The 26,993-nt window shown below is 44.2% G+C and overlaps 1 protein-coding gene across 8 annotated transcripts in view; it reads right to left on the reverse strand.

The window, feature by feature from the left end:
- The window catches only part of ZNF385C (zinc finger protein 385C), a 199,248-nt gene that overhangs the window by 147,173 nt on the left and 25,082 nt on the right, over positions 1–26,993 (reverse strand). Inside the window, exon 1 of one of the 8 annotated variants that reach the window (XM_061590910.1) lies at positions 20,226–20,292. The exons of 6 other annotated variants lie outside the window; for them this stretch is intronic. The gene's annotated coding sequence lies outside the window, so the exon portion shown is untranslated. Of the gene's footprint in view, positions 1–2,043; positions 2,254–20,225; positions 20,293–26,993 lie in introns of those variants that run through there. One more of the 8 variants, XM_061590908.1, reaches the window with a different exon arrangement.

A 26,993-nucleotide genomic window follows, 5' to 3' on the forward strand; every position in this document is an offset into this window, starting at 1 on the left:
AGTGTTGGTGTAAGGATAAAATAGAAAGGGGGGGACTATGCGCACCACCTTAAGCAACTTGGAGGAAAGGTGGCATATAAATGCAACAATTAATTAAATAAATAAATAAATACATTTAAGCTGTAGTATGTGGACCTCAGTCTCAGCCACCTGTTGAGCTTTTAAAAAATAAAATAATAATTATAATAATAAAGCAGCAATGTGGTAATGGCGGGGATGCTAGATTGTGAAGACGAAAGGGTGGATAGATTGAGTAGGCGGGTTACTGCTTTTAGGCCTTGGGATGATCTCCAGAACTGATGACTTGATTATTGTACACTTGGGAGACTGAGAGTGGAGCAGAAGACAGATCAGTGCAGGCATGCATACAAACACATCTACCCCTCCTGCAAGCATCTGCAGATGTGCATGCATTTGGGCACGTGGTAGGGAGGAAGCCCTCAACTGCCGCAGCATCTTGGAGAGAGAGATTGGGAGGGCAGAGTGTAGGTGGAAGAAAGGGCACACAGCCTCAGAGATGGGGGGGCAAGCAAGTCCTGAGCTTCCTCACTGCTCCCTGACTCCGTCTGGGCCAAAGGTGGGATGTGGGTGGCAACGGAAATAAGAATAACTTTTAAAAGGAGATGGCAGTGAATCAGAAGCCAAGGAAGGCAGGCAAACTGGCTGCAAGGCAGGAAGGGGGAAAGCAGCCTTGTTTCTTTTTGCTTCACAAAAATGCCTCTCCTCTCGTTCTGAGTAAGGGTATCGTCAGCAGTGGCAGTGTGAGGAGATGGGAGTCAGGATAGTAATCTCCTCTTCTTCCTGGTAGCTCTACCCTCAGCCTCCTTTGGTGTCTGCCATGTGCTTTATAGGCAGATGCCTGTCCTCGGCACACCTGAAAGACGCTCTAGCACTTCGGAAAACCTTCCCCTCTCGTTTGGCGCAAGGGGAGGTGTTGTCTGTAGCGTTAGTGGAGAGCAGACAGTGTCCAGGGAGTGAAGACTTTTTTTAAAAATAATAATAAATAATTCTTTTCTTTACTGTTGGTGGCCCCCTCTGGATTACTTCACGGCCCCCAGGTTGGGAACCACTGCCTTATGTTTCACAGCCATGCAGATTTCTAGGACCTAAACACTCCCTACTCATACCATTTATAATAAATCAGAGTTTCCCCTTCCCTTTTTAATTTAATGTAAAGCACACTGCAAATGATCAGCAAACTGGAGTGCATGAGGCTTTTTTATCTAGGAAAAAAGAGATAACTACAAGTGCAGGCTGGGCATCAGAGGTTCATTCAACTATCCAGAGAATGGGGAATGTTTTTTGTTCACTTTCATAACAACAACACTAGCCATCCAGTGAAATTGATAGGGAGGAAATTCAGAACAGAAAATATAATTTGGTATTGTATGAAATAACTTTGCTACCAGAAGATGTAATGATGGCCACTAGCTTGAACAGCTTAAAAAAACAACTGGATCAGCCACATACACGGAGAATGGTATTCTCCATGACAGCTAAATGGAACCTCCATGTTCACAGATATACCTCTGCTGTTGACAAACATGATGGAGTGGTTGCTTTCTTGCCCTTTTAAGCTTTCAGGCAACAGCCACTAGAAAAATCTAAGACCCCTTAAACCGCTGGAAACAGAAACCAGATGGATCCTTGACCTGATCTGGCAGTGCTGTTTTTAAAGAGGCTTCTACAATTTTCTAAAATTCTATTCAAAACATGCAGGAAGATTTCATTCAGCTCAGTACATGCACAGCACATGACAACAGAACAGCATGCTTACAAATCAGAAGACACAAGTCTCAGCAAAAACACCCTGCAATGCTAAAGTCTAACAGAACAGAAAACTAGTTTTAAAATTCTATTTTTAGCAGCACTCTTAACTGAAAATGTTTCCGGTCATTTAGTCTGAAGGAGAAAAAGGTAACTGACTTCTTGACTACCTTTGAGGAGTTGTTAAAATCAAACTTCCCAGTTAATTCAAGCCCAGTGTTGAAAAAAGGGATGCCTTAGTATCTTTAGTCTAATGTGTCAGGACAGGAGTCTCACCGTCAATGTTGCCAAATTTGACAGTTTCCACCCTTTGATTGGTGTAGCCTGTTCCACCTCGTCTAAGCAAAGGACGACCAGGGAGAAAGAGTCGGTGCCCTAATTGCAAAGATCCAGTCAAGATTTCCTGATTTATTTATTTTTTCTTCCAGATTGGAATTCTTTCCATGCAAGTTCTAATATTGCAAACTAAAAATCAGTGGCCACTTTTTTTCACCAGAGGGGGTTTCCCAGGCAAGTCTTGGACTAAGGCGCCTGCAAGAAAAAATGACAGTCTTTAAACTTGGTTACAAGGCAGAACAGGTGCCAACTGGTGCTCATTTGTAACCGCAGCAATCACTGCTTGCCAAGAGCATGCGGAATGCACTTGACATCAGACCTATAAGAGAGAGATGGAGGGGTGGATGGATGGGAAGTCATCTCATGCCGTCCCCTGAAGGTCATGCCTGAGATCATACTCGGACATTTGCCATTAAAAAAATCTAAGACCCCTTGAACTGCTTGGAAATGCACTTGAACTGTCTGCTCCATTTGGCTTTGCCTAAGTGTGTGTGGTTAGTCAGTGGTGCCAGGGGAGGCATTCTGCACATGCTCAGGGTCACTTTTATTACTTCACATATTGAGTTTGGCTATCATAGTTGAAACCTGCAGATTCTGAGACTGAACACCAGCACAAATTGAGTCCTCCTGTGTTTAGGTAAACCTACTGATGTGTGGGACCAATGGATTAATCTGAGTGAAGTGACCATTTTCATCAACAAAGGAGCCCGTCAGCCAGTTTACTCTGCCCAAGCATATGAAGGTCAGCACCACAGAACAAAAGAAGAGTTGGCAGCTGGGGAAACTGCTAAGATGCAGCCAAGGGAGCCCAGAGTTGGGATCAGTGGCGGCTGGATGGCTCCTTGTCAGTGCAGCAGTGGAGTCAGTTCTGGATTTTAGTCTGAGCTTTCAAGGAACTGTCCAACCCGGAGCCGATTCCACTGCCACATGGAGCCACCAGATGTCACTGGTTTGGATTCTGGGACATCATCAGATATTTCAACAGACTCATAGCTGGCTGGCTCCAGGTGGGGCAATGTAGGACAGTTACCACAGCCCTAAGGCCAAGAGGAAACACACTGAGGTCAGAGAATGCTGGACCAAAAAAGTTTCCATGGAAACACCATGTGGTTTTTACTTTCTGCTTTTCTTAATTAAGGATCCCTAGAGTTTTATTCTGGATTGTTGCTGAACAGAAAGGTCTGGCATTACACAGGTAGCCCAAGAGACTGCAGTATATGGCACTGCTCCAGGGTAGCAATGCCATGGAGAATTATGAAGGTGCCTTTTAAGTTACACCACAGAGTTAGGGGCAAACCAGACATGCTGTTAAATTCAAATTTGCATTTCACATGCACATCTTAAAGAATGCACACAGCAGCCATTGATGGGGATGATAATTATTAGGACCACAGCAGGTGAGGAGAGTGGAGTTTAACCCTTTCCTTCCCTGCTACAGATCTGTCAAAAATCACTCCTTTGGACTCACTATTTGCAATGGGAAGAAGTCCCTCATTGGCACAAATTCTTCTTTAGAACTCAGTAAAGGAGAAAGCACAGACCCACATGTGACCGATTTACAACATTAGATTTTCTGATGTGTATATTTATTTACTGCAATGTTGCAATGTCAAGCTTCTAATGCTGGCAAAGAACGTACTGTGAACACTAAAAAGAAAATTAGCTGATCTGTCTTTGTCCCAAGACTCTGTGGCTACTCAATGTAGAAATATTTTCTTACAGATCAGGAAAGAACAGTGACAACCAACAAAAGCTTCAACTGCCAGTTTTTGCTTGGTGAGAGGCGTGATCATATTTATCTCCTATATTAGGCGAGAGAGAAAACATCTTCTATTTAGAAATATTTGGCCTCAATTCACTGCAACAGTTTTTATTTGCAAACACATTATGTTCTGTAGCACATCTACAAATGAATGCTAAATCTGGTTTATAAGAAAGATTCCCCCACTGCCATCACCACATTTCACCAACTCATTGAAAGCAGCAAGTGCTCTGTGTCTTCATAACAAATGTGATTAAGCTCCAATTTAACTAATGAAAAATCCTAAAGGAATAAAAATAAACATCAACTCAGTAGTACTAAAAACCAAAAGGTACAAATATCTCATCAAGGCTGCCAAGGGGGAGGGGGACTTCCTTTATATTTAAACCCAATGCTTGACATCACAGAATCCATTCGAGTGGAGCAGACAGAGACTTTCTACCCGTCAAAAAGTTAAATGGCAAGTCAAAGCTTCTTCTCATTACATTTTATCAATCTATGAATTGATGGTGGAGCAGAACATTTCCAATACTGACACATCACCATTCTAGCCATGGTTAATAAATTTCAAGATCTTCCTCTGGGACAATTTCACTGAGGTGCCCAAATGCTATTATGTGACCACATTTTAATTTGTGAATTTGAAAAGCTGTATTTATGTCAGTTCTGGTATATGAAGGAGAGCCTATTGGGTGTGCTTGCACCACCCCAATGCTTTCTGGGAAGGTCAAGCTGTCCCTCCTCTAGTTCTCTAGCTGGCAGACCTAAGGAACGGCTACAGCTCTGTTGGCTAAGAATAATCATTCAACCTATTTGAGTCTTAGTTTAACTACTACATGATCTTTATATGACACTGCTAAGTAATATCATCTGGAGATATGGAGTGAGGTATTGCCGATATGGTTATGGCACCCAACTCTATTTCTCCTTTAACATCTGATTCAGGTGAAGCAGTGGATGTGCTAAACAAGTGTGCTGATTAGGCTTGCCAGGTCTCTGGTTTTCACCCAGAGACGCTGGGTTTTTGGGGTCCTCTCCAGATCTCCAGGTGAGTCAGCCGAATCTCCAGACTCTCAGCTTTCATTTAAAAAAAAATTCTCGGTGGTCTGGTTCAAGAGTTATATACCAAAACGTCAGCCGTCACCCTCTGCAACTTCTGTTAAATGAGCTTGTAGCTGGCTGCTCTAACCCCACACTTTCAGGCTTCTGGCCAATAAATGAAGTCAGGGTTGTGATTGACAAGGGATTTGTTGACCTCCAGCCAATAGCCAGAACCCATTACAAGGCCAGAAAACTGTGGTATTTTCATGGTTTATAGCCTTCCCTCTGTGTGCAGGTCAGGAGATGTAGAACAAAAAAATCACAGCAGGATATTGGTAAGCAATTGTTTACTGTAAACAATTTCAGTTATAATAAGAGTGTACATGCAGGGTTTTTTTTAATTATTTGAAAAAAATAGCATATAATATTTGAACAGAAATTTAAAAGAAGTGTACATGCAACTTGTTTAAATTTTCCTGGGCTGTTGGAGAGGGCAGTTTATTTGTTTAATTCATAGTCTGTTTTGAAAACCTTCCTAATATGAAGCTTTAATCCTATACTCGCTTTTCTGGGAGTAAACCTGCAATGCAAATCCCACATACCGGGAGTAAACCCAACTGAATGAAACAGGATTTACTTTTGAGTAGACATGGTTAGGATTGTGCTGTAAATCAATGGGACTTTTGAGTGCACATAGCAAAAGATTGTGTTTGTGTTACAAATATTCCTCTCCTCTTCCAATCCTATTTTTTAAAGCAATTATGCAGGACTTACCTAGGTGTCACTGCTTTTATTTTGTAGGAAACGAATTCTGATTTTTTAAAAAAAATAATAATTTTGGATTGGGTGAATGAAGTTCCTTATCACTTTAGGTTGCAGTCCTGTGCACACCTCCCTGTTTGAGTAAGCCCCATTGAATACACTGGGACTTACTTTTGAGGAAACATGCATAGGAGAGCCAATGCTAGTCCATGTCATCAGTACTGAGCTACATGGTACCCAATGGCCTGACTTGGCATAAGGCACATTCCTTTGTTCCTAAGAGAGGAAAGAGATTTAAGGGCCACAGTGACTCTGAAATGTATTTATGTATTTTATTTACAACATTTATATACCGCTTCATTGTAAAAAAAACCCTCAAAGCATTTTACAGAAGGAATTAAAACAACAAAATTATTGGCAAAGACAGGTATTTAAAAACATGCAAAATAATAAAGTCAACAATGAGTTCAAAACAAATAAAAAACATAATAGCTTCTATATGCCTGAATAGGCTTGCCTAAACAAAAATCTTTAGTAGGTGCCAAAAAGAGTTCAATGAAAACAACTGCCTAATGTCAACAGGCAGGGAGTTCCAAAGCACAAGTGCTGCCACACTACAGAACAAGTACTATGTGGAACTCGTAACATGGAAAGCACACCTTGAACTTGGCCTGGTAGCAAATCAGCAACCAATGCAGATTTCAGAGCAGAGGAATTATGTGCTAATAGCGTCTCAGTCATGTTAGCAATCATGCCACAGCACTCTGCACTAACTGCAGCCTCTGGATCAGATTGTGCTGCATGGGGATTTCTGTGACCTTGGCTGATTGGGTGCCAGGATTTTTTTTTAGTTTTGGTTAGGAACCTTGACTGGTTGTGGGATGCTCAGTTTTCTGCCTTACTCATAGGAATCTTGTTGTGGTTGGTATGGTATTGCATTTAGGAAATCATCACTGTTTTTTCTTTTTCTTTTTCTATTTGCATATCATTTATTTCTGACCTCACTCCCTTACATCCATAAAAGCAACAACAGTGGTCCCATGTGCTCAGCTCAACCCTCTCAAACCCACTGATGATGCACCTTGTTGGGTGCATGAGGGTTTCTTTCTTGCCCAATAGCGGTAAAAGAGAATTCACATATTAGGAAGTGTGGCCTCAACTGCTGTTGTTCTTAAGCTACTGCGTGTGAATGTAGACCAAACCATGTGTGTTTTCTCTCTGTCAATTATTACTCACTGGAATTGGGTTGGCTGTCAAAGTGAGTTTATAGTGGCCCACAGGGTGGACAGAAAAGGGTAGAAAATCTTCTTACTCTTATTCATTTCTCAGACCTCCCTCTGCAATGAAGGGTCAAGTCTGTAAAGAGGTTTGGAGCAGCCACATTAGTTCTACAGAGCTTAGTCCCTTAAAAAATGTGCTTAGAACTGAAGCCTTCAGGGGCACCCATCTTTACTCCTGTATGCTCCCATCTAACATCTCTATAACAGTAGGCTCCTTTCTTCCTACAACGGCTTTTTGGTGACTGTCCTGGCCTGAGGGCACTTAAACCCTTCTTGACAGAAGCAAGTAGGCTAGATAAAATGTTTCTTACACAGGATCTCTAAATAGGTAAGAAGAAATGATCCTGTCACTTCAGCTAGACCTGGAAATACCCTCATTTAGCTAAGATTTTTATCTTAATTTCCAATCAGAGATTTTTTGTTTGTTTGGGTGGTATGCTGGAAGCAACTGTGGTTGATGCTTAATGACATCACTAGGGCCCGCCCCTGAAATCTCAGGGTTTGGGATGCTTCTGAGCTGGCAACCCTAGTGCTAATGGATCAGATGCGGGCCAATAAACTGAAACATTTTGTTGTACTTCCCCCAAAAAAACTTTTTAAAACTTTGGCTGTGCTGCCACCAACATCATTTTTCTTTCCCAGAGTACAATGCTAGAGTGCATGGCAGGGACTGAAGCTCTACAGCTGCCGCCATGTTACACCAGTAAAGCCATTGGCTTTGAAATGAAAAGAAGTGGCAGAAGACTTTTGTCTGGAAGCTGGAAAGAACAAAATGAGATTAAACAAGGCAGTAAGCTCTCCACAACATGGCAATTTTGGGGGTCATGCCAGGACTTAAATTTGTAACCCCCAGAACTAAGCTGAAAAAGCCATTCTTCAACTCGTGCAAATGGGGGTTGTCCTTCTGGTCCGCCCCTACTGGATGTCCAAGTGGCCTCTGTGGCACAAATTACCTTTTATCAGCTTCACCTGGTGCACCAACTGCAACCTTCTGCTGCTTTCCTCCTGTTTCATTTTTCTTGTTATAATTTTTATTTTGTTATTTTTGTAAGTCACCCTGATACATTTCATTGTAGGGTAGACTATAATAAACAATATTAATGAATAAAAACGTTTCCATCAATTAGAATAAGTGACAATTGGTGGTAGAAGGGAGGGATCAACAATTGGCCAGCTCAGCAACCATCAGGCCACAGTCAGAGTTTAACTCTGTGTCTATCTTCTTATATATAAATAACTGGGTCAAAATTTGCCCCCTTGTGCGCACCATTGCTCAAGCCCCAACATAAGACCAAGAACAGCTTCATAAAATAGTATACCGTGACATTGGCTCTCCACCCCCATGAAACCTCTAGTCTTATTTTTAAAGAGATGGCAAACTGCTCCCATTTAACCTATTATGGAAGCAAAGGTCAATGTTTTTGGCTCCCTCTCTCTTCAACAGCCAGTCCAAACCATACTGGAACTTTGCCTCCATTTTTATTTATTTATTGTTCTTGGCCTCTGTCCATAAATCTATAAAATGGACACAATAGTGATCTCCCCAATGTCATTCTTGTGGGATAAGCAAGCTAATCTGCAGATTTAAATTTTCCTATAATAAGAAGCTGATAAGAGGGCATGCTAATATAGAATATAACTTTTTAAAAAAAATATCGGCTTTTCATTTCTGAAATAAAGGACTACAAAATTTTGATATATACCTTATGTTCACAAGAACATAATTTAAGCATGTGCAGATTATCATGAATCATCTATGAGAGGCAAGTTCCTCAGAAAAACCTGACAAAGTAATTTTCACTGCAAAATATTAATTTAGTGGCAAATTCCTGTTATAAAACTAGAAGGGTGTTTGCAAACTATTCATGGTACATGATTGACATCAGTAAACACAAACATGACTTAGCATTTCTTTCACCTAAGGAGACAAGGAACAGTTGGGATGAAGCCTCCTTCCTCCTGCCAGGAAGGCAGTCAATTGCAAGCACTTCTGTTGACAGACCTTTTGATTGCTACACTACTTTTACAATGGATGGCGCTGGTGCACTTCCCAACATCCACACCATTCAGTGCTTAAAAAAGACAGTGGGCGTGCAACCTGATTTAGCCAACCGTGCAAGATGGGCTCTTGCAAGTGCTCTGCTCAGCTGCTGTGAGAACATATACACACACACCATTCCTAAAATTAAATCTCTCAGACCTCTTGAGAGATGGCAATCAGCTCTCTTGGAACGTGCGAGAGCTGGCTTGCTCTCATCAGCGTAATGAACATGTGTGACCTTCATTGGTGACCGGCACATAAATCCAGAAATTATTAGATGGGTGTTTAAATGTATGACTCGGGGCTTTTAAAGTTCTAGTCTCCACCTTAAGCTCTGGCTAGTGATAATATTTCTCAGCACTCCTCACCTTTAGCCTATCCACTCATGTTTGAGTACCACTTACCTACTTTTATAAACACACACTTATTAGCACCAACACTATGCTAGGTGCTGTACAGAGCCCTTAAGTGGAATGCTTCCTGCCCAAAGGCGATGCAATCTATCTTGGGCAAATAAGACTGAGGTTCTTGAGGATGGAATATTATTTATTTAATAATAAATAAATAAACTAACAGTCAATGAAATCCATAGCAAGCAATAAAAACAAGAGCTCCAACATAATTCACTAACAAGCAGCATGAAAATGTTACAAATTAATTCAAAGGATTTAAGAACTTTTGACAGGTACATCACCAAAAGTATCAGGAGGATCAACCAAAACATGCCAGAGAGAGATTAAAACCAACCTCTTATAACTAAATTTCTAAAAAAGAAAGATGTTTACAATGTGGCATAAGGCCTAAAAGAGAGAGAGGAAGCAAAGTGGGCTTCCCTAGGTAGGGAGCAGAGCTTGGAAAAGTTACTTTTTTTGAACTACAACTCCCATCAGCCCAATCAGTGGTCATGCTGGCTGGGGCTGATGGGAGTTGTAGTTCAAAAAAAGTAACTTTTCCACTCTCTGGTAGGGAGTTCCAGAGCCTAGGCATGGCCAAAGAGAAGGCCTCTCTAATCCCAAATGAATGGACATCAGACATCGGTAGGACATATAAAAGGGTCTCTAATAATTGTGTTACTGAGCAGGCAGACATATAGGAGAAGAGAAGGCAGTCCTTCAGGTGACCCAGTCCCAAACTGTTTAAAGCTTTAAAGGTCATCATCAGTACTTTTAGAGATAGGGGGAGAAATTCACATTTAAAGATGAATCTATCAAATCCACAATTTCTGAAACAATATGAGAAACAAAACACAACCATCCTTTGAAATGTGCATGTATCCAAATTTTGTGATGCCATTATCCAACCAATCAATGTTAACAAAAGTGTATATAGTAGGAGAAACTGCAAAAAAAATTGAATACATTAGTGAAAATGACATACAAAAATGCATTATGGTAGGAAAAATTGCTTCATAGAATCATAGAGTTGGAAGGGGCCTATAAGGCCATTGAGTCCAACTCCCTGCTCAATTAGAGCATACCCAACAGGTGCCTGTCCAGCTGCTTCTTGAAGGCCTCCAGTGTTGGAGAGCCCACCACCTCCCTAGGTAATTGGTTCCTTTGTCATACCACTCTAACAGTTAGGAAACTTTTCCTGATGTTCAGTTGAAATCTGGCTTCCTGTAACTTGAGCCCATCGTTCCGTGTCCTGCACATTGGGACGATCGAGAAGAGATCCTGGCCCTCCTCTTGCAAAACTGAGAACATTAGGCAAAACTTTATGCAAAAATGGGTTTGAGATATGCACACCAAAATGCTGAAGAATTTTCATGAATATTTTTTTGTAAAATTGCAAATTGCTGCAGAAAACTGAATGTAAGATTAGAAGAATAAGAAACAGAGAGAAACAAAATTGACAGATTCTTCCATCCCTACTTTTATTAGGGTCAAAAACAGACCAGAAGCCAATAAAGCTGCTTCAACAAAGGCATTGCTGGGTGTTGCTGACATTCAATTATTTTCTTTTGTAAACTTAGAGAGGTTGGACGACTGAGCCTGCTGCACACGGCCCAGAGGCACTGGGGGAGATGAAGACGGCAGCTACACCTGGAACCTCAGCACTCTGTGCCCAGCCACTCAAGCTTCCCCAGAAGCAAAAAAAAGAGAAATATAGTGTAGTGAATTGATGTCAGCTCCAGTATACCTATGCTGGGGGCCAATGATAGCCCCATTATCCAGCACCTCATTGGTCCCCATCACCTCCTGCTGACACCTGGGCTTTGGGACAATCCCCTCCTATTAGATTTTACCAGCCATGATGGGCAGGGATTGAGAGGGCATGCAGTTGGCTTCACTACTGCAAGCGCACTGTCCATGTCTTCAGGCTTTAACAACTTAACTGGATCCCACAGGCTATAGCTCAATGGTAATGCTATCCTGGGCTTTGGGAAAAAGCTATCCTTATCATGGGTGTTACCTTGGCATCTGGGCACCAGGCCTTCAGATTATTAGCTGTATGGGTATGTGTCCGTTTTACATGATATTCTTAATGGTTTTAAATGTTTTTAGATTTTTAAATATGGTTGTTGTTATTTTATAATATTGTTTTACCACTTTGGTGTTTGTTGCCGGGGCTCCTTTGGGAGAAAGGGTGGGACAAACTAAGAAGAAGATGTTCTAAAATTCAACACTGTGAATCTGAGTTTACAAGAGTCCACCCTCATCCAAGCCAGGCTAAACTCCTATTTCTCAATTAGCATTTTGACTTTTCCATAAGCTGCATAGCACTGGAAGGGGTGGGAAAGAAAAGCGTCCTTTGCTTCCCCCCCTTCTGAAACTCCACCCTCCCTTACAAAGCCTGAAGAGGACTATATGGTTCCTGTTGCAGGCTGGCTGCAGTCCGGAACAGGAGCACTCCTTTTAGGGTCTCGGGCTAAATCAGAACATTTTGCTGAAGATCCCTCCTGTTTATATATAAAGTAAAACCCGTAGCACTGTCTCTGGACTTCTTACTCCCTCAAGGAAACAGGAAGCACATGATGTCAGAAATGGAATGCCCAGGATACCTAAAGAATTGATTCCTCCTATACCAGCCTGCCCACTCCTGAAGAACTGCTGGGGAGGCTCTTACCCACATCCCAATGGTGGCCAAGGCACAACATGGGAGACAGCTTTCTCTGTGGCCATACCGAGATGATGGAACTTGCCTCAGAAGAAGCACTTTGGCCCCCATCTCCTTGCCTTCCATTATCTAGCCAATACATTTTTATTTGGGCAGGCATTTGACCTGCCAAGTTAGTGGGTTTTAGGACTAAGCCCTTGTTTTTAAGCAGTTTCTACCTGCTTACCTGTCACCATTTACTGCTTTATACTGTTTTATTGAATTGTACTGTATTTATTATTTTTTAACTTGCATGATATTGTGGCTTTACATTGTTGCAAGCAGCTCTGGTCATCCATTTCCTTTTGAGATAATTTGTGTGTTGCTAAAGTAGCCAACATGGAGCAACTAATAGCACTTCTAAAAGGTCAGAGTAGCCTGACAGCAATCCCAGCATCAAATGGAGGCTCTTGAAGGAAGCCTGGAAACCTCTTAAATGCAAGTGAAGCTGACCATACTATAGTGTCCCACTGCAAGGGGATGAAAGCCTTGTTAACTGAGTAGCCCATGATTTGGAAGCCCAGCTGAAGAAAACTCAGCTGGGACTGGCCAAGGAAATCCACAAGGCAGATGAGCCTCTTGAGCAACTTAACAAGACAAGCCTGTCCAAAAGGGATGGGTTCCACTTGAACTGCAATGGAACCAGTGTGCTGGCACGTAGTATCAAAGAGATGACAGAGTACCTTTTGAACAGACTTATGGCAGGAGTGAGAAGCCTCTGGCCTGCGGGCCAAATCTGGCCTAGAACGGATCCCAATTTTGCCTGCGATGCCATTTTCTCCAAACTACACAATCCTGCCCCAAACCTGATGTCATATGTAACATCAGGTGTGGGACAGGTAAAGACATGGCTAGATCATCCACACAACTGAGTTTCCTAGCCGATCCCTGCAGAAAGCAGCTTTGCCAGTTCTATGCTCAGCACATGAGAAGAGACTGTCAGGTGGTGGGTGTGACAAGCCACTTGTCACTCACCTGGCATTATGAAATCAGGTGACTGACCAGTGGGTTGTCATGCCCACCTGTCAAAGTTGGCCCGAGGCAGTGGGGACAGACAAGGATTTGGCCCACCAGGCCAAAATCACTTAGAGGTTTCTCACAATCAAGTAGTATATAAATTTTGTTAAATAAATATATTAATAGACTAGCAAGATGGCGGTACTATGGGTTGGTGATTCCCAAGTTCAGATATTCTATCAGTTGCCTGCTTTGGATGGGGTCATATTTATTTATTTTATTTATGGTATTTATATACCGCCTCATAGCCAAAGCTCTCTGGGCGGTTTACAGTAATTCCTTCTGACAGAGCAGGTTCGTAGTTTGGGGGTATTCCTGGATCCATCTTTGTCACTATAGGCCCAGGTGACCACAGTGGCTAAGAGTGCCTTTTACCAGCTTCAGCTGGTAAGACATCTGCAGCCATTTCTGGACCGGAATACCTGACCACTGCTGTCCATGCACAGGTAACCTCCAGGCTGGATTACTGTAATGCGCTCTATGTGGGGCTGCCCTTGAGGTTGGTTCGGAAGCTGAAGCTGGTGCAAAATGCGGTGATGCGACTGCTGTCATGGCCCCGTCAGAGGACTCCTCAGATGAGGACGACTCGGGAGTAACAGCAGCAGACCCAGGAGCAGCAGGAGACACGGAGGAGCCTCCTGAGAATCCAGCTCCTTCTGCCCCTCAGCTGCAGAGCACCCCAGGGACAGCAGAGGCCCTGCAGCCAGACACAGACAGTGAACAGGATTCTCCCCCCTCACCTGCAGAACGTAGACAGCAGAAGGTCAGGCAGAAGAGAGGCAGGCCTGTCTCCTTAAGGCCCAAACGCTGAGGGCTCACACCTGCTGTCAACCTTGCTCTTTATAAGGCACACCTTGGCTGCAGCTTGTTGCTGACTGCAACGTCAGGCGTGGCTTGTGTGTTCCTAGTTTCCTGGCACCCTCTTTCGGACTGACCCCTTGGCACTTGATCCCGGACCTCTATTGACCTCACTTCTGGACTCCTGACTCGGCAAGTACGCTTCGGACAAGCCTGGCCCTTATCAGCTCCCCTCCTCCTAGACCTGGCAGATTTATGACCAGACTGCCGGCTAAGGACTTTGCTTCCCTGCCAACCACCCAGGAATTTCCAGCCCCCCCCACCGGCACTGCTGATGCAGTGTAGAGCTGACAGTTTGCAGTCAGCCCCAAACAAAGCAGCAAAAGGACCCCTATGCCCTGGCCCAGCAGCGAGAGCTCCAGTCCGGGACGGCCGCCCGGGACAGCCCCTTTTCCTTGCATCAGGGCCTCTTGTACCACCGGAACCGGTTGTACGTTCCCCCGGGAGCTCTGCGGGGAGAGGTGCTCCACCTCTGCCATGACAGCCAGCCTGCAGGGCATTTTGGAACGTATAAAACCCTCCACCTGGTCCTACGGGATTTCTGATGGCCCCGGGTCCAAGTGGACGTCAAGGACTATGTAGCGGCCTGTGATACCTGCCAGCGAGCCAAGAGCCACCCCGGCAAGCCCCCGGGGCTCCTGCTCCCACTGCCTACCCCCCCAGGGCCCTGGCGCTCGGTCTCCCTGGATTTTATCACGGACTTGCCAGCCTCCCGGGGAATGACCACCATCCTCGTAGTTGTAGACCTGTTCACCAAGATGGCCCATTTCCTCCCCTGTGCCGGACTACCCTCTGCCCCAGAAACTGCGCAACTGTTTTTGACCCAGGTTTTCCGGTTGCACGGCCTCCCCGACCACCTGATCTTTGACCGAGGAGCCCAGTTCACCGCCCGGTTCTGGCAGGCCCTGTTTCGGGCCCTGCACGTCCAGATCCACTTGTCCTCCGCCCACCCCCTCAATCAGATGGACAAACAGAACGTACCAATGCCACCGTCGAACAATACCTGCGGTGTTACACCTGCTTCCAGCAGGACAATTGGGTGGATCTGTTACCGCTGGCGGAGTTTGCATATAATAACTCTGTGCATGCCTCCACGCGCCAGACCCCGTTCTTTGCCTCCTACGACTACCACCCCTGATTCTTCCCCTCAGTGCGACCCCCGTCGCCGGTCCCCGCTGCGGATGTCATGCTGCAGGAGTTGCAGGCCCTGCAGGCAGTCCTGAAGGAGCAGCTGGAGCAGGCCAAGGACACGTATAAGCGCTTTGCTGACCGCCACCGCCAACCAGGCCCGCCGCTGAAGGTAGGGAACCGGGTATGGCTCTCAACCAAATTCCTGCGTTCGCAACGGCCGTCTCACAAGCTGGAGGCTCGGAATGCAGGTCCCTTCCGGATCACCCAGCAAATTAACCCGGTGGCGTTCCGGCTCCAACTCCCTACCTCCTTCCGCATTCACCCTGTCTTCCATAGATCACTGCTGACTCCCGCTCTCCCACCTCACCCTTTGAGTAGTCAACCACGGCTCCCACCACCGATACAAGTCAACGGGAAAGAGGAATTCGAAGTGGTGCAGATCCTGGACTCCCGGAGGCATCGGGGCCGCCTCCAGTACCTCACAGACTGGCAGGGGTATGGCCCTGAGGAACGCTCATGGGAAGAGGCGACGCAGGTGCATGCCCCTCGTCTGGTCCGGCGCTTCCACCAGCGCTACCCGGATAAGCCGGGCCCCGGCGGGAGGCGGAGGGTTGGTCGTGGGGCGGGGGATAGTGTCATGGCCCCATCAGAGGACTCCTCAGATGAGGACGACTCGGGAGTAACAGCAGCAGACCCAGGAGCAGCAGGAGACACGGAGGAGCCTCCTGAGAATCCAGCTCCTTCTGCCCCTCAGCTGCAGAGCACCCCAGGGACAGCAGAGGCCCTGCAGTCAGACACAGACAGTGAACAGGATACTCCCCCCTCACCTGCAGAACGTAGACAGCAGAAGGTCAGGCAGAAGAGAGGCAGGCCTGTCTCCTTAAGGCCCAAACGCTGAGGGCTCACACCTGCTGTCAACCTTGCTCTTTATAAGGCACACCTTGGCTGCAGCTTGTTGCTGACTGCAACGTCAGGCGTGGCTTGTGTGTTCCTAGTTTCCTGGCACCCTCTTTCGGACTGACCCCTTGGCACTTGATCCCGGACCTCTACTGACCTCACTTCTGGACTCCTGACTCGGCAAGTACGCTTCGGACAAGCCTGGCCCTTATCAGCTCCCCTCCTCCTAGACCTGGCAGATTTATGACCAGACTGCCAGCTAAGGACTTTGCTTCCCTGCCAACCACCCAGGAATTTCCAGCCCCCCCCCACCGGCACTGCTGATGCAGTGTAGAGCTGACAGTTTGCAGTCAGCCCCAAACAAAGCAGCAAAAGGACCCCTATGCCCTGGCCCAGCAGCGAGAGCTCCAGTCCGGGACGGCCGCCCGGGACAGCCCCTTTTCCTTGCATCAGGGCCTCTTGTACCACCGGAACCGGTTGTACGTTCCCCCGGGAGCTCTGCGGGGAGAGGTGCTCCACCTCTGCCATGACAGCCAGCCTGCAGGGCATTTTGGAACGTATAAAACCCTCCACCTGGTCCTCCTGACGCAGTGTAGAGCTGACAACTGCTCCCTAAGGAAGGGTATTGCCAACATATCGTCCTGCTGCTGAAAAAATTGCATTAGCTGCCCATAAGCTACTGGGCCAAGTTCAAGGTTCTGGTTTTGGTGTATAAAGCCCTATACAGCTTGGGACCAGCATACCTGATCGTCTTACCCCTTATATATGCAGTCGATCACTGTGCTCTGCAGGTCAGGGCCTCCTGCAGATACCATCTTATTAGTCGATCTGTTCCGCACAACATAAGGAGCTCATTCATGTTGTGGCACCTCCCCTTTGGAATTTCCTCCCCTTAAATCGTTGTTATCTTTTCGGTGCCTACTGAAAACCTTCCTCTTTCAACAAGCCTTTTAAGTACAGACCTTATCCCAGTCTGTTGGAATTGCTTTTTAAGATGTTTTTAAAGCTTTTTTAAAAAGATGTTTTTACAGATGTTTTGTTTTAATATGTTTTTAAAGATGTTTTGTTGTAATATATTTTAAAGTCTGTTTTTATGATGTTTTAGAGTGTTTTTAGTGCTTTTGTTTGCCACCTTGGGCTCCTACTTGGAGGAAGAGAAGGATATAAATCTAATAAATAATAATAATAAATTATTGCTATTGCCTAATAAAGAAAGCAAGTGTGGCGTAGTGGTTAAGGTGCTGGACTACGACCTGGGAGACCAGGGTTTGAATCCCTACACAGCCATGAAGCTCACTGGGTGACCTTGGGCCAGTCACTGCGTCTCAGCCTCAGAGGGAGGCAATGGTAAACCCCCTCTGAATACCGCTTACCATGAAAACCCTATTCTTAGGGTCACCATAAGTCGGGATTGACTTGAAGGCAGTTCATTTCATTTTCATTGCCTAATAAGCCAACTTCACAAATGTGTGTATATTGTTTAAAAACCTGAAAAAAATGTTGCAGTGTCATGGCACTGCAGTTCTGGATTCTATCCTCTCCATTCTGTCCCTTCCCACTATCCCCAGTCTGTCAGTATTCTGTGGCTACTGAGCACACCTAGACCCCAATGGATAATTTTTGGAGTTCTGCCTTAGGAATTTTCCTAAAGGATCAGGTTACCCCAAGTCTGCCAATGCCTCCCTCTCTGGGTGCCAGTTTGACTAAATAAACGACACTCAGACTCAAGAATGGAAATAAGAATGGTAACGATGCCAGCTGTTTTTCACTCTTTACAACATTCTGCAAATTGTGAGAGTACTCACTCATGGCCTTGGCTGTAGCTGCTGTTGCTTCTGTAGCTACTGGGCCCAGCTGGGTACTTTCCTCTGATGGCAGATACACCTCGCATAGAAACGAGACTTGGCTGGCAATCTTCTGCTCAGATGACAGTCCCTTTACAGCTGATTGCACCAGTCTCGATGCAGCTGCTGAATTTCCTTTCTGGTCTCCCTCCCCGACAGACTCAAATTATCTCCCCTCCCCTCCAACAGAGCTTTCCCTCTTGACTTTCAGTCTCTCAGACAGACATCTCACTCTGCATCTCCCCCTTTTTCCTTCCACTTCCACAGCATTCTTCCCATCTCCAGGGTAACCAGTCACTTGCTCAAGTTCCAACACCCCCAACTAGCCCCTTCTCATACAAGGCTCACTCCAAGGGCTTCAACAGGAGGATGTGCTTCTGTTTTACATCCATGGTGGCTTTACACAGTAACACGGAGATGTGCTTTGCCCTTAACCCAGAGCAGCTCAAAGCTCAAAGCAGGAAGGTGGAGATGGGAAGGTCCTTGTTCCCACAGTGTTTAATGTGGAAGAGCCCACTCTGTATTAAGGTGCAAGCTAAAGCCTTCGTCCTATTAGCTTTTTCTTTATTTTCTATCCCACAAGCTTCAGCAGACAGTGCTCTCATCAGATGGCTAACAGAAGGTGATAAAACACACTAGCAGCTGCCTTAGCAGTCCTTAACTTCAGCAACATGGGAGCTGGCTCAAGTTATAATGTGCTCTTTTCTCCAGAGAGTCCAAAGATAAGAAGAAAATTTACACAATTTATTTCTGGACTAAAGATGTGAGGAAAGGAAGAAAACCAAGATTTCCTTGCTTGCCTGCCTGGAGGGGATTTTTTTTGACAACAGTTAATGGGGTAAGTGGATATTACCAAGCCTGCCCCCATCTAATGCAAGATGCAGAAAAGCTGAGCCAGAAACCAGGAACAAGTCCTCAAACTCCCTGGCATTGCTGTGCTCCACCTCCTTATTCAGTCCAGGGCAGGCTGCAAGAGCTAGATATTTTGAGCAGAGGAATGAGCAAGGAGACACCCTCCAAGGGACCTATTCATGCCTCCCTTGCCAGTGTCAGGTCTGATTATTGCTGTAAAGCAAACAAATCCTGCCCTGCTGGGTCCCCATTAACATTCTCAGCTGGGGTCATTTGTTCACACCTACGTTAAAAAGGCACTTTTTTGCAGCAGAAGCACAACAAGAGCCAAATCCCCCCTTTCCCTTTAATTGTTTTGTTTCTGGCTTCAGAAATAGCATTATTTAAAAAGAAAGTACAATTAGAACACGGATGGCAATTCCACTGGTGTCTGTGATTTCCAGGCAGATCCACACCATACATTTAAACCACATCCAATGCACATTTCAAACACATGACATCCCCAAAAGACTCATGGGAACTGTAGTTTGTTAAGGGTACTGGGAATTTGTAGATCTGTAAAGGGAAAACTGGACAGCCAGTGTGGTGCAGTGGTTAACGTGTTGGACTACGACCTGGAAGACCAGGGTTCGAATTCCCACATAGCCATGAAGCTCACTGGGTGACCTTGGGCCAGTCACTGCCTCTCAGCCTCATGAAAACCCTATTCATAGGGTCGCCATAAGTCGGAATCGACTTGAAGGCAGTACATTTACATTAAAGGGAAAACCACAGTTCCCAGGATTCTTTGGGGGAAGTCACATGATTTAAATGTGCATTGGATGTGCTTTACAGATAGGTGGAGGACAAAGATGAACCTGGAGGAAAAGGGGGAAGTGGGATACCTGTTCTGCTCTGCTAGACTTTGAGAGAAACAGAGGGCATATCTCCAAGATAATCGATGGGTGATAAAAGGGAAGATGACAAGGAACAAGGCAAGACAGAAAGGACAAAAGTTGTAAGGTTAGCAGAGTGAATCCCTAAGGAGGGTTTAGCCCAGAATATGTTTCCAGGGACAGAGGGACTAAAGGAACCCTGATGTGAAGAAGGCAACAGGGATTGGGAGGGGTCATCTTCAAAGCAAGACTTCTGTAGTTGAACAGCCACAACCTGATGGATGGATTAGTGTGGTGGGGTAATTCTTACCTTACAAATTACAGTGGAATTTCGTTTGGCATTTCCTCCCTGTTATTTCCCTATTCAAAATGTTATGTTATGTTAATGTTTATTTATATCCCACCTTTCAGCCGCAAGGCCCTCAAGGGGGCTTACAGAAAAAGTAAACACAAATATAAAAATACATCAACAAGGCAATACATCAAAAAAGCAATGCATCAATAAGTAATACATGGTACAAAAAATTAAATTAAATAGCAAATAACATTATATTAAGGAAAAAAATGGCCAAGCCATTTCATATACAGAGTTCCCTTGCAGGGGCAGGGGTTGGAGTGATATGAAGGGCACAATAGCAGGGGGACAGGTTAAGGTTAATCACTCACACTCAGGGCTTATCCAAACGGAGCGGGATAATCCACGGTTTCCATATTTGGTTTGTCATCTGATAGTCCTCACTTTGCCTTTTAGTTCGCTCTCGCAATTAAAAAAACCGCTTTTTTGCACCCGCACACGCAGCGGTAAGACTCCTATATTCTTTTCGCTTTTTCCAAGCTCCGCCTCTAAAACCTCCCCCTATCAACCAATTGGTCAGCAAAAAAATTACGTATGCTCCTCTCCCCCTTTGCAACGAAGCACAATATGGCTGTAAAGGAGTTCTCCCCTAGAAGGAAAGGCTGCTGGTTGGTTTCAGCCTGCCTTCCCAAGGAGAATGAAATTGACACCCTTTTCTTGTTTGCATTTGTGGTATTACACTTAAAGGAATGTATGCTTTTCTGATTTGAAGCAAAAACCCCAGCAAGTAGAATGAAATTGACAAGGCTTTGGGAGGCAGGCTGAAACCGACCACCCCCCATTGCAGATCTCACCCAGAGTGGCTGCCCAGCGTGTAGGCTGGCAAAAAATAAAATGCATCTGCGCAGTAGTTGCAGACCCCCCCCAACACCTGAGCATTGCGATGATTGGTTCCATTTTCCTGGGCTTATTCTCGCACATGCGCAAAAGTGCAGATACGTGATTGGCTGGAATGAGGAGAAGGGGCAAGGGGAAACGCCCAAGAACTGCCCATCAGCTGTAAAGTCCGCGGTATTGCATCCTAACTCCTGAAGGCACAGCGGATGATTCCCGATTTTAAAGAGCAAATCCCAATTTGCCGGTATTGCAAGGAGCGGATTTAACCCGCGAAAATGCGTAACAGCGCCAGACATCATTTGGACGACCGAAAAATAATGAACACACATAGCAGGCGTGTCACACATTTTGCAGTCACCTGGATGAGCCCTCACTCATTCACACAAACACATATACACCTCACAATACACATAGGGAAGGGCAAATCTGTCAATTCTGGCTTCTCATTTTTCAAGTCTTAAATTCAGTTCTCCACATTGCCACATGAGTTTGCAATTTTTTTTTAAAAAGTCCTCATGAAAATTCATCAGTATCTAATGCAAATTTTTGTAAGCAATTTCCTCTAATATACACATTCTTGCAAAGCAATTTTCTCTAATACAATGCATTTTTGTATGTTATTTTTATTATTATTATTATTAACTTTATTTATACCCCGCCGTTTTTCCAAATTGGATTTTTTTGCTAATATATGCATTATTATGCAAACATTACCCTAATATATGTATTTCTGTACACATTATTTGGCTTAAGAACTGCATTCTAAAACTGGGCAAATTTTGAAGGGCAAATTTTGAAAGATGGCTGTGTTTTGGTTAGCATATTGTTTTGGAAACTGCAAGTTCTGTAGGCTTGCCTTCGAATGTAAACTAAATCTGATTTCTCTTCCATCTGTGCCCACACAAATATATATTAAAAATAAATTTAAAAACAACCCACCTACCATTGGAAGACTCTTTATCTCTCCAACATTTTTTCTAGTTTGGCCCTCACAAGAGTAGTTATTAGCAGAAGGTATGCCACTATAGGAAAAGGCAGCAAGGACTATTATGTGCTCACATGCATAGAAGCCTACAGAGGGTGAGTGGTGAAGAGAAAGACTTCCACATTAAGAAAAGATTTAAACTTAATCTAAACGTGCATACCTCTTATCCACAGAAGCTTGGAAAAGCCACAGAATGTGGTCTTGTCTACAGAATTCAGCCCCTGCAGTTGTGAAAATAGTGTAAAGGAAATTCTTGGTGCGCTCTTAGAACCAGAGGAGTTGCTGAATAAAGTTTTTTTAATAGAGCAGAACCAGAATAATTTATGCAAAATAAGGGAAATGGCACAAATTTGCATACTTTCCACAGGTTGCAGAATTAGGGTTCTTTTGCTACCCCGGCATCAAATTTTTCTATTACTGTTTATTACAAGATATACAGACGACTCCTCACAGCGTACCATTCCTTCTTGCCCTTAAAGTGACTTTGGGGGTTGGTTAGGGGATCAGTTGTTGTTCTGTCTCTTTAAAAAGTTGCACAACAATTAGGAAATGCAACTTCCCTTGATTTAGTTTATCATTCTGGATTTAATCCTGCTGAAATTCTGTGTGCTATTTTACTCGCTGTTGTCTTTGACAGTTCACAGGAAGGGGTGAGTGGGGCAGCAGCTGATGTGTAAGTCATTTTAAGTGGAGTACGCAATGCTTAGAATAAGGCTAGCAACAATTGTAAAAACAAAGAGGAAGAAGCAAGGGGGGTGTTAAGAGATGGACAGAAAGGACAGGCAAGCATGTCAAGAGGGCAATTCAGTGAGGCATTAATTGTTAATGTGAAATGTGACTTTAGCAAAACCACAAGAAGCCAGTGCCAACCTTACTCAGCACCTCAAAAGCCTCCTCAGGCAGCATAACTCAACACCACTCCTGATTAAAAGGAGTAATTGCTAATTGAGCATCTCTCAGCAGCCGTGGGTTGCACTTTTCAAGCCATCTGGAGTTGGAAACGAGCTTTTCCCTCTCCTTTGCCTTTCCTACTAGTCATGCCGTTTTGATGTGATTAGCATTCCTCTGATGTTCTCTCTGAACAGCACACTTAATACTGCTTTAGACTCTGCCAGAGAGGAAAGCAGCGACTGCCTTATCAGTGATGACTCAGTTGATAATTTTTGCTCTCACCCGCCCTTCTGGCTTCTCTTTCACACTTGCTTTTTGTCTCCGGAAACACTGCCGTGCAGTCAAAACGCTCACATGACAATCTTCCCTGCAGCAGGTTTGCTACTTCCAATCCTTTCCTATGCCTTTATAAGAAAAAAAAAAGGCTGGCAACTCAAAATCCCAGACTCCTCAATCAAGATCCACGGGTAAAAAGGAGCTTATGGTCCTTCACAGCGGTTGCTCTTGTCACTGTGGCCTCCCATGTCACAACATGTTGTATAGACTAAAAAAAGTCAAGGTTAAACTCCTCTTAATAATTTTGTACAATGGTGTGCAAGGAACATCCATCAACCTCCTTGTGAGTACCCTGGAATAAATAAAGTACCCCCAGTGATACCTTTACTAGTATAGAGCAGAATGATCCAGCCGTGATATTTTTCTCATGAGTCACTAGTTTACAAATACTCTTATAATTTTTGTTATATGATATCATCACTTTGGAGCCTAAAGCACTGTTACATGAGCACTGGATAGGTTTATTATTATTTTATTTATTCAATTTATATCCCATCCTTCCTCCCAAAGGAGCTTGTTTTGTAAACAAATAATATTGTTATCCACAATAACCACTAAACCCTGCTCAACGGTGCCGCTACAGAGACCAAGGGACAAATTACTGAGATAAACGCAGTTTTAAAAAAGGTTGTTTAATTTGGAGCCTTATTTTGAAGAAACAGTAGCTGCAGTTTCCCTCAATTTGTAATGTGTTCCCACTTTCCTGCACCACTTTCCTGCCAAACATCCCCCTCACCTGGCTGCTATATGCTTCCAAATGTGCCATTTGCAGTAAACAGTACCTCTAGTACCATGGCGCAGAGTGGTAAGCGGCGGTAATGCAGCCAAAGCTCTGCTCACGGCCGGAGTTCGATTCCAACAGAAGGAGGAAGTCAAATCTCCGGTAAAAGGGGTCGAGGTCCACTCAGCCTTCCATCCATCTGTGGTCGGTAAAATGAGTACCCGGCATATGCTGAGGGGTAAAGAAAGGCTGGGGAAGGAACTGGCAATCCCACCCCATATATACAGTCTGCCTAGTAAACATCGCAAGACATCACCCTAAGAGTCGGAAATGACTCGCACTATAAGTGCGGGGACACCTTTACCTTTAAGGAGCCGCCACCAGCCAGGGAAGATTTTCAAGGGGGAAATCAGGGCCCTGCAGCTGCTTTTCCTTCAGAATAAAAATGGCAGTGGTAAACACTTTAAAAAAAATGTTTTTATTGTAAGGTATAGTTTCTCCCTCTGAATGTTTTCATGCTTGAAACTTGTCACCTTTGAGCACTGTGAAGACTTGTTAATTAGTAAGAGAGTGATTTATTATACAAATTAGCATTCTGGCCAACACAGCATTTACATTTACAATGCAAACTGACTGAACATACCCTCAGAGTCCAGAAAGTGCAGAGCACCCCAAGTTGCTTCTACTCAGGATCAGTAATTCACAGCCAGAATCAAACTTATTTCCATTTGCAAACCCTCATCAGCACCATCCGTGGGGCTTCAGGGGAACCTCCTGCATCATCAACTGGCTTCATCCTGTATAATTAGAGCTTTCATGGGAAACAATTTATCCCCCACAATATTCATGAGGGATAGTTATTGGGCTCTTACAATTTGTTTAAAAAACCTTAATTTCTCATACATTCGGCTACATTCAGGACTCAGTCCTAGATTGCCCAACTGGAGCCATATGCTCCAAGCACTGGACTTCTTCAAGAAGCTCTAATGCATCTGATAGGTTTCATGGACACACAGGCCACATAGTGAACAGTCTGGTTCTTGGCTAAGCCCCTTCCATCCCGTAATGAAAGATTCCCCCAAAAAATGCCACCAAAGAGGCAAAACAAGACATGGGGGGGGGTCAGCAACACTACTGCAAAGTCCCAGTGCATGAAGACAAAAATGAGGCAGCATGAGGGATCCAACAGCTGCAAAAGAATGTTCTCACACACATGCACAAAAACAGCTGTGTAGAAGATACTGTACTTCTAACCAATGCATTTCAAGATATACACAGCTGGGCTTTTTTGCTGGCAACAGAGAAAATTCATCACAGGCTGTTGTGGAAAAGTACTACACGTGAAATTAAATTAACCACTAAACAGGTTTTCTAAGGCCCAGAGTGATGTAGTTCTCCTCAAGTGAAACTGGTAAAAGGGTAAGTCAGACTCAACCACACACATCAGCCAATTTTATGCTAATCCTCCGACACCTCCCCATTTTCTCCAGTAATGGGACTCTCCTACTGTTTGTTGGCTTCAAGAGCCACTCTACCTTGTTCAATCTAGAGACAATCAATTCCCCATCTGCAGCAGCATTTTCTATGATTGATGAACCACAAATGACAGCTACCAGAGCAAAATATTTATTTAAACATTATTCATTCACTGCTTATTTCCAAGGACCCACTATATAAGTGCCATAAAAAAATGCTGTTGTATTATGCTTCTTAGAAAAAGATCAGCAAAAAAAGATGCCTTTGCTTTAGGAATTAGCCCACTTTTATCCATGATTTCACAAATGAAAGTACTTAAGCAGTCTTGTTTGCAAAATTATATGTCCAAATTAAAGTTTCTGAACCTTGCGATTGTGGAGGTTAATTGTATAAAAGGCCTACAAAAGGCTCTGGTATTTAAAGGCTGTAGGTTCTGTGTCCTGCATGGTTATTTGGGGAGTTAGGATAGCATAACAGTCAAGAGAAATGCTAGCCACAAGCAAGGAGGCTCCTCATTCAATTCTGAGGTCAACAGAAAACTAATGAAGTGGCCTTAGATGAACTTCTCTCTTCCAGCCACAGCCTTCCAGCCCAACATAAGAATAATATTTATTTTTAAAACATTTATGCCATTTCCAAATGCTCAAAGGAGCTCACAAAACTTAAATGCCAGAAAAAACATTAAAAATAAAAAAGCAATACAGTTAACCTCTGAAGACACAAAGGCTAGGCCCTGATTTGATAGCCACAGCTGGCACCTGGGCTGATATAGGAAGAGTCAGTCCCTCGTATAGGCCGAGACCTGAGGTTGCAAATGGCTTTTTAAGTCAAAATCAGCACCTGGAGTTAAACCTCAAAGCACACAGACAGACAGCACAACTAGCACAGCACAGGTCAAATACGCTCTCCACATTGCCCACCAACAGTTGGGCAGCAGCATTCTACACGAGGTGGAGCTTCCAAGGACAGTTCAAGGTCAGCTGCATATTGAGTGTATTATAGTAGTCTACCCTAGAGGTTACAAAACCATGGGTTAGTGTGGTGAGGCCATCCCTATCCAGGAAGGTCAGGACCTACCTAACAGATGTATTAACCATGACACTCCTGGTCAGGAGCACCCAGAGGCAGGTGCAGGGGATACTGATGTACCAGGCTCAGAGCCAGCAGGGGGCCCAAACTCTGAGATTTCATTTTTTTTAAAAAAGGTCAGTCTCTCGTGGAGATGTTAAGGCCCAGGGGAAAAAACAACAAAAGAGAGCTGAAAATATACTTAATTGAAAAGAGTTTAAATTTATCTGAATGCAGAAAGTTGAACCATTTTTAATTGCAACTGTTTATCTTCATCTGTTATGTAAATCGTAATTTAATTCCTACTAATCTGATGCTTTGTTGCAACCTCCCCAACCGTAGCTTAGCTAGCCACTAAATTGTTTTTTTTCTTTTCCCCACCCCTCCCTACCCTCTCAGCAAAATGGTAACAGCAACATCTAACACATGGAGGTATTTTCACACTGCAAGTTCTTCTGAGAAAAAAAAATGTAATTAGCAAATGCTGCCAAATGCATTTCCAAATGCTACTAGGATGACAAAACACATCCTTGCATGTAAGAAGTATCCTGCAGACATTAAAAAAATCATTCATGAATCTAGGCGAGGACCATAATGATGAAATTGCAAGTAGCTTTTCCTAATGTTTCCATTCCAGAAGTACTTGTTCTGCTCATTCTGTAACATTAGCATAATCACAAATGGCTGCCCTATCACCATCCCCAAATAATGCAAACAACTGCATCCAAAAAATACTCAATACCTTCATTTGTAGAAAAGATGACA

The sequence above is a fragment of the Rhineura floridana genome, chromosome 11 (genome assembly GCF_030035675.1).
Source record: "Rhineura floridana isolate rRhiFlo1 chromosome 11, rRhiFlo1.hap2, whole genome shotgun sequence".
NCBI classification, from domain to species: Eukaryota; Metazoa; Chordata; class Lepidosauria; order Squamata; family Rhineuridae; genus Rhineura; species Rhineura floridana.